Genomic DNA, 9161 nt, shown 5'->3' with positions numbered 1-9161 from the left:
GTTTAGTCCTAAGTGCCTGTTAAACCGGTAATGATGCACGTGGAAGTGTATTTACCCTGAATGAGAGCTCTCCGTTGACGTCATCGGTGGTCAGACATCAGTGGGCGCCACTGTGCTGACTCACATGAGATATCGGTTCAATTAAAAGATTGCATCTATTTACTCTCTGAGAGCACAATCCGTTGTTTGATCCTATTTAAAGTTGGCTTTCAATAAAAGGTCGACAAGTTGGACCACCTCATTCCAACCAATCAGGTCAATTCAGGTCGTGTCTGAAACAGAAGGAAGTTTTTCATGCCTTGCTGTCTTATGAGTTAGGGCTTATCCAAATACCCACACTTGCCGTCTTTACACTTGACCACTTGTCTTGACGTGTTTCCTGTATCTGGTCTGAGTGTTCAAGTAGGTGTGAAGACCTCAAGTTACCCAGTGGGACACACATAGCAAGTGCAAAAATGGTGCAGCGGTTCTCGTCGTTGTCGTTGTTCTTCTGAGAACACAGCGACACGATGAACAAAAAACTGACCTAACTCTGATGAGTGAATTTCGGGTAAGTGAAATGTATTTTAAGTGATGCTTAAAAAAAAAAAAGAAAGAAAAAAAAAAAAAAAAGCAGTTGCAAACGTTTTACAAAATACATATCACCTCTGTGGTCTGCACCGATAAAATGTGCAACACTTTCTGTTTGATTACCAAATTATATGTAATATCTAATTAATTTAACTTACACTGGAAAGTTTTCCTCAACACCTCCTGATTTCAGGGCACACACATTCCTGGACACAATGAATGATGGGATACGCATAGCCTCAAATACTGTTCCGAAGCGGTATTAGAGATGTGTGGATTTAGTGTGTGTTAAGGGCACTGACCTGGGACAGTCTTGCACACTTAATTCCTGTTGCGGGCATGCACACTCATGTGGCCAAGACTGCAAGTGTGGGTATTTGGACAGGCCCTTAGATTCTTACCCTATGGGTCCTGGGCCCCTAGGTAGGAACCTATACAGGAACCCCCTACCCACCTCACGCCACACAAACCAATGCAGTGAGCCCCCTTAATCCTCCCCTGGTATGCAACCCATCATGTGCAAAATGATCATTACACCCATCACAGGCCTGCCCCAAATTGGCACACAAGTTGGAAGTGCACAATTGTCTAGAATGTTTTGTGTGCTGTGGCATTAAGTTTTCCCTTTACTAAATCTAAAAGGTCTAGCCAAACCTGCTCCAGCATAACAATGCCATTGTGCACAAAATGAGGTCCATAAAGACATGGACCTCAACCCTAACCTCAACCCTGCGGAATACCTTTGAAATGAATTGGAGTGCAGATTGCTCGCCAGGCCTTCTCGCCTGACATCACTGCGTGACCTCACTAATGCTCTTGTGGCTAAATGGGCCGATCCCCACCTCCAAAATCTAATGGAAAGCCTTTCCAGAAGAATGGAGGTTATTATAGCAGCACAGAAAGGCACATATGGGCATTAATACTCCATATTAACGCTCCTAGTTTTGGAATGGGATGTTCAATGAACAAACATGGGTGTTCACATGCTATATGACTCAAACTCCAACTCAGTAGCCAGCAGTGGCAGCATGTTGAGTCTTCTTTGGCCCATTTTAATACAGAATTCATTTTTAATATGAACCATGCGGAATGGGAAAATTAACACTGGCTTCTCTTTCCTTTTTATATTTTATTTTTCATCTGACTACTTAGTGTGGGTTTATGGTTATCCATGTTTTTCATCTGCTTATCTAGCTGACGTCACATCCGTGGTGTTTCTGGGACATGCTCTGGATCCATTGTGACTCTTTTTGTTGAAGTAATCTCTATTTATTATTCTTTAACCATATACAGTGCAAACATCACTGAAAGAGAATATCTCTTTCATATGAATATCTGAGTTATTTGGCACAGACTTACAAATGAGAGCCTGTTGTAGTGGGATTGGTAATGTGTTTGTCTGTTCTCTGTAAGGGCCTTGGGCAGCATGAGGGTCTGACTGTACTGCTACTTGTTATATTGATGGATGTGTAATATAGTGTACTGGAGAGGTGAACTGTTATTATGGTAACAGTTGGACAGGAATTTTCTTCAGATTGTAGTTTAATGAAAGTAAACATCACAGGGCATTGCTGGTTTTCCATTAAGTGCAACAGATATTTTTTAAAATACGAAACACAATACAGTATATAATGTTACGTGTTAATCGGAAGGTAAAATGAATTTTTATTGGAAATTAATAGGCAAAAACGAACCACTTTGCTGTTAAAAAATGGCCATATGAGCTGAGCTGTTTGCTTTAACTCAATGAAGAGAGATGACATTCTTATCACTACACTGGCAATGATTTGTAACGTCACATGACGAAAGACGCTTTATGTTTATCATTAGTGTGTGTATTTCTAACCGTGAATTACTGCTGAATGCCATGAATGTTTGGGGAGTGGTGGGTGGGGACTTAGTGCCTCACTAGTTTAGTATGGCTCACAAACTAAATAGCTAAAATCAGACGTCTTCGTTTGCAATCACTGCCATCTACTTAAAAAAAAAAAAAAACAACGGTTGCTCAGGATTAAAAACATGGATAATGCTTCACAGTGAGGGGAAAAAGAACCATACCACCATCCATTATTTCCAATAGTAGTAGAAGTATATTTGCATTTTCACATCTCATTTGAATAAAGTTAAACTCCACCTACTTCACATTGCCACTGGTCACTTCTCCTGCTTTTGCTTCGTCACCAATTGTATCACTGTAAATTGCTAACTCTAATAGGAAATGAGTGACGTCCTGTCTAGGAGTGGCTCTTGATCATAGATTTGGGTGGTGCTGCATCATGTTAATAATGACATAACTTCAAACAAAATTAAGTTATGTGGTTATCATGTGGGGAGCACGGTGGCGGTTAGCACATTTGCCTCGTACCTCCGGGGTGTGGGCGTGAATCCTGACTCAGCCCTGTGTGCAGGGATTTTGCATGTTTTCCCCGTGCTTCGGGGGTTTCCTCCAGGTACTCTGGTTTCCTCCCCCTGTCCAAAGGCATACGTTGTAGGCTGATTGGCGTTTCCAAATTGTCTGTAGTGTGTGAATGTGTGTGTGATTGTGTCCTGCAATGGGCCGGCCCCCCGTCCAGGGTGTCCTCCGCCTCGTGCCCGAGTTCCCTGGGATAGGCTCCAGGCTCGCCCGTGACTCTGTGTAAGATAAGCGGTACAGAAAATGGATGGATGGATGGATGGTTATCCTGCTTGACCTGTGCTATAGGCTACTATGTAGTGAATTTTTATAGAAACCCTGTAACAGGCAGTTGAGAGAGACAAAACTTGAATGATCTAAAAAATATATATATATATATATATCTGCAACAATTTTCAACAGAAAACCAGAAAAAAGTCTGGTCTAAAAGCCAGCACCTCAGCATAGACAAATAGACTGAAACAAAGCCAAACAATACAATTCCTTGAGTTGATCAAACAGAATATCTCTGACATAACACTACCACCTCACTGTTTAATTAGCTTCATTTGCAAAGAAATACAGTACATACAGTAGATAGCTACTCAGATTAATCTTGCTAATCACATTCTTTCTAATTTCAAGACTGAAAATGTCTAAAAGATGCCAATGTTCATTTTGATTTAAAAAAAAAAAAAAAAAAGAATGTTTAAAAGAAACTGTGTTTGATACAGCTGGTTTGGTTCAGTGAACACACAAGAGATAATACAACCCCGATTCCAAAAAAGTTGGGATGCTGTGCAAAATGTAAATAAAAACAGAATGCAGTGATTTGGAAATCTCATAAACCCAGATGCTATTCACACTAGAACATAGAAAACATATCAAATGATTAAACTGAGGAAATGTACCATTTTAAGGAAAAAAAATAAGGTCATTTTGAATTTGATGGCTGCAATACCTTTCAAAAAAGTTAGTTCGGGGCAACAAAAGTCTGGAAAAGAACCAGCTGGAGGTTAATTGGCAACTGGTCAGCAACATGATTGGGTATAAAAAGAGTATCTTAGATAGACAGAGTCTTTTGATATGTTGTCTATGTTCTATTGTGAATAATGTATTTCATTGCTTTCTGTTTTTATTTACATTTTACACAGCATCCCAACTTTTTTTGGAATTGGGGTTGTATTATGAACTGTCTGCTGTGTCTGGTGAACAAAATATTCACAGAGAGAGCATGGGGCAGAGTGATTCTTGCCTTGATGGGCCTCTGGTAGCCCTTATTGTAGTTCCCATTTTTGTCCATGAGATGTGATGATAATGCGTTCATTCATCTACAGTAATGACTTAATCCTGGTACAGGGTCATTGTGGATATAGTGCCTATTACAGTAAGACGCAACTTCAACTTCAACTTTATTGTCCTTCTAGGGGAAACTATTTTTGCAGCAAAGTGCCATGCCATAACCACATCAATACAAAATTTTAGAATTAAAATAAACAAATACAGTACATATATAAAGACATAACAATACATACAATATAAATATAAAATTGCAAGTTACCTACGATAAGATCACCAACTTTAAACAGATAATGTCATCAAAGCAAGTAGATTTCAATAACCCAATGGCCACAGCCACAAAGGAGTCTTTACTTCTTTTAATCTTACCTCTTGGTACTCTAAAGTGATGACCTGAGGGCAACATCTGAGGCAACATCTGAGGCCCAAGGCTTGGGCCTTTCCCAGAACATGCATATACATTTGTCAGTAGGACAGGTCTGTTCCTCTCCAATAATTTTCACAGCCACCTTTACAAGGGTGGCTAATCTATTTTTGTTTGACAAGGTAAGAGTTTTATGCCATGTCACAATACAAAAAGAAAATAAAGATTCAATAAAACTTCTATAAAACAGGGTTATCATAGTGGAACCAGCCTTAAATATGTTTAACTTTTTTTTACAAACAGCCATAACAATGGATTCAAAACTCAATTTGCTGTTAATCACCACTCCTAAATACTTATAACTATCAAGGCAGGAGAATTCACCCTGGATGGGATGCCTGTACAGTGAGCTAAATGGGCAGCTGAGCACAACATGTTTTTGAACATCAGCTTATATCTGCCAAAGAGCAACATTAAAAAAAATCTTTGGTCACTCAAAAGAGGTCATTAGCAATTCAACAGAATTTAAAATGCATGGAGTAGTGACTTTAATATATATATTAAAGGATATATATTTAATATATATATTAAGGACTTTAATATATATTTTTATTTAACCAATCCCTTAAGACTAAATCTCTTTTCTGAGGGAGACCTGGCCAAGAAGGCATGCCATTACAGAGTAACAAACTTAAAAGTCAAAACCAGACAAAAAATTCTAATGCATAATACAAAATCCAGCTCTGAATAGCAATTACACTGTTCAGTTACACAATTCTTTATCAGAGGTTTAAACTCACCCATTGTAACAAAGTGATTATCAGGTTTGCACTGAATTAGCAAATGAACTGTATTTCAATTGGCTATTTTTATATACATGTATATTACATATATATATATATATATATATATATATATATATATATATATATATATATATATATATATATATATATATATATTAACTTTTGATAAAACATCATGATTTCCATAATATCAGCAAACAAAGGGTGTAATGCACCCTCAGTGTAATGCACTCTGACTTCAGGAGGTAAAAAAAAAAAAGGAGAACAGTTGCAACTTTCTCCTTGGTTCAGTAAAAGCAACGGTATGCATACAGCTAGTATTAAAAAAAAAAGGCTACATAATTGTTCAGAGGGACAGACAAGGAAAATGTGTTAATTGCTATAAAGATTTATAGTGGTATCAAAAATGTATCGGTTAAAACAAGTGTTACCTTTGACCTGAAAACATCAGAAAGATATTGACTTACTGCAGTGTTTTGAATAGCATTGCTGAGTTGTGTTATATTGCATGTATTTTCGGTACATGCACATTTCCTGTATGAACTAAAACTACCTTTGTCTGCTTAAACAAACAAGCGACTAACATCCTCCTTAATCCATAGAGCTGGTGCACATTCTCCTGTTTTTTCATTCATTCATTCAGCTACTCACTCACTCACTCACTCAACCATTCACACACTCATCTCAGTGCTCACCTCTTCCTCCAGTCTCTACTTCACATACCCAGATTGAGGGCACTGATTATAATGGTGGTTTAACCCACTTGCATCAGGCAGCCTTGCCAGATCGGTGTCAGCACTGAAATGCTTTCAGCTCTTGTGTTTAGGGGTTCTAGCTTTTCTCACTTCCTTACGGTACATTTCAAGGAACAGAGTCTCTCTTCTCTATTACACATTTCTCAAAACAATACACCTATTTTGGAAATCTTAATGTATGGCAAACAAAATCAAATGTTACCTCCAGACCATGAAAACTCTCCTTCACATCAAAACACCACACACACACTATATCTGTAGCAATACACACTTTTGGCCAGTTGCAAACACTGTATTTTTTTTATGTTTCCTCGCATTATTGTTGTGTATACAGAGAGAGAGCTTTGACATGAATGATCAAAATGAAGTCCTGGTATATAAATTATACTCAATCATTGTAAAAGCATAGTAGATACAAATGTTTTCATGGTAAAGAAAAGAATTTTGCAGGATCCTTCTTCGAATTTCTATCCACATTTATATTTTGTGTACATGTTCTCGTGCGGTTTTGGAAAACTGTTCCAACTGAATTATGACTTCCAATTCATTGTCATAGTAGCGTCGCAAATTTTACCATACTTATACTGAGTAAACATCTACAGGGTTTTAAAATATATTTTTTTATTATAAGTTAGCCCATAAAAATATAAAAGATTAATTATCAATGATCAACTATAAACAATTCAGCTTTTACTATAAACAAGAATTAATTTAGAAAAAATTAAACCTTTATATCTTTTCTTTGCTGACTTTGTGTGTGTGTGTGTGCGCGATACAAGACATATTACATAACAGATACATAACAAATATAAGATTATGTTTTTTAATATTACAAGTCTAAATGTTGTCCTACTACAACATAATCACAAATGTGATAAGATGTTTTGGTTTTTACAATATGCAAATCTTGGATAATAACGGTTAAGCAAAATGGACGAGAGGCATATATAGACAGTGAGGGCTAAAATCTGATTTACTCCAGACTCTGTGTACTAAGATTCAAGGCTGCTGGACCAAGAGTGCAACGGTCCACCCCACGTGTTACACCAGATACCACAGACTTGTGGATATTTTTCTCACCCCTGTCATTAGCGAAACATTTGCCCCGAAGAAGCAACCTTGGTTATAATCTACAGTAGATATTAGCAGTAGAGTAGATATTAGATAGCTTTTTAATTTGATTTTCAAATTTGATTTGCAGCTGATCATGTCACTGAATAACATGTTCTTGAATGAACCATTTTCTGTTCAGAAACATTTTCTAGATTGGCTAGTCCCACCTATAATATGATCTTTTTGATTCCAAATTCTGACATTTCTGTCTGGTCCCCATGTACATGCAAATGTACATGATATAATAATTAGCATTGTTAATTGCCTAGTTGCTTAAGTACCCTGCACTGAGCAACCATTTCCCAAACACTCTCTTCAAAACCAGTGAACCTGATACAAATGTTTTACTGGCTAATACTGGCTAGGGAGAAATTGTGCAAACATCTGCCTTTGCCCAAACATGAATTCATTTAGCTCTGGGTGTTTTCTTACTGCACTCTTAACAACCACTTTTGCCGTTCTCAGCCTGGAAAGAGAGTGCATGTTGATGCAGTGTAAAGTTTCAAAATTCCAATTTTGTCATTATTATGAATGTGCCTGATTTCTGCAAAATATATATTAGTTTTGAGACTATGTGTTTTGTATGCTCTTCTAATACCAATACATTGGTTTATGCTTTTTAAAAGGACCGCCACACATTTACATTTAGCTCAATTACAGATGCTTTTATCCAAAGTGACTTACAATTGAACTGCACAGATGGGCCCCCCCAAAAGTAGCAACTAGGCCAAGATTTGAACTCACAACCTTCCAGTCAGCTGTCCAGAGCCTTAGCTCTGGACAGCCACAGCTGCTTTGAATTGTATGTCAATTCCCTTATGGTATTAATATTGCAACAGTCATTTTATATCATCTGTACTACTTCATAGCAGCTAGGTGAAGTTACGTAGCTTATTTTGTTGAGGGAAGGATGTGAGTATTCAGCCCTTAGATAAAATAGCAAACCACACATCATTAGTCAGATTCAGATTTCAGATGGAAATCTGTCATTTTTAAGAAGAGAATGTTTCCATAATTACATTTTGTTGGTTCAGGCATACATGACCTAGACTTACAATACATGGACTGAAACTCTATAGAGCGAGTGTTTAAAAAAATTCTAAGCCGTGCATAAACATATAAATATATAGTAAGCTTATATAAGCCCATTGAAGCAATAACAATTGCTTTGGCAGATGAGTTTCTCACAAAAGGTTCATGTTGTACAAACAGTAGTCTACTGGACTGGACTGTTGTGTAGATAAGAAAAGCGAAAGCATAGCCTGTGTCACACTCTGAAAAACATAGGTGTCCTATGTTGCTGTTTTACATTTGTCTTGATGAACTGGCAAACTGCTTTATTAGCCAGTAGCTGGCCCTAACTAAGAGCAATGTAGCGTGTGGTTTAATTCATATAGCGCCAAACCAGAGTGTAAAAACAGCTAGGATTGTCTGGGGTCAGCATCTTATTTAAAATAGTGTAGGATGTCAACAGCTGGGCTCATACTGTTGACACTATGAGTAATGTGAGATTTAAAACTCAAAATATATAAATGTGTGGACTGTCTTGATTCTACTGTGATAGAATTACACACAGAACATTGTAAGTTCGATTATATTATCATCACCCATTAACATAGTCTAAATAGTTTAAGCCTGAATTAACACATCTACATATAACTAAGCTTAAAGCATTCATTGTTAGGGGTTCTAGCATGTAGCACTACAACCCTATTGTAATTGTTAAGATTATTATTATTATTATTATTATTATTATTATTATTATTCCACCATAAAACTGATCGGGCAGACCAATCTGTAAGGCCTAGAGACTGGAAACCTGGTCAGATGGTAGTAGTATTGCTCGCTACTCAGAAACACCG

The sequence above is a fragment of the Ictalurus punctatus genome, chromosome 25, assembly GCF_001660625.3.
Source record: "Ictalurus punctatus breed USDA103 chromosome 25, Coco_2.0, whole genome shotgun sequence".
NCBI lineage: Eukaryota > Metazoa > Chordata > Actinopteri > Siluriformes > Ictaluridae > Ictalurus > Ictalurus punctatus.
This window is presented reverse-complemented; position numbering follows the sequence as displayed.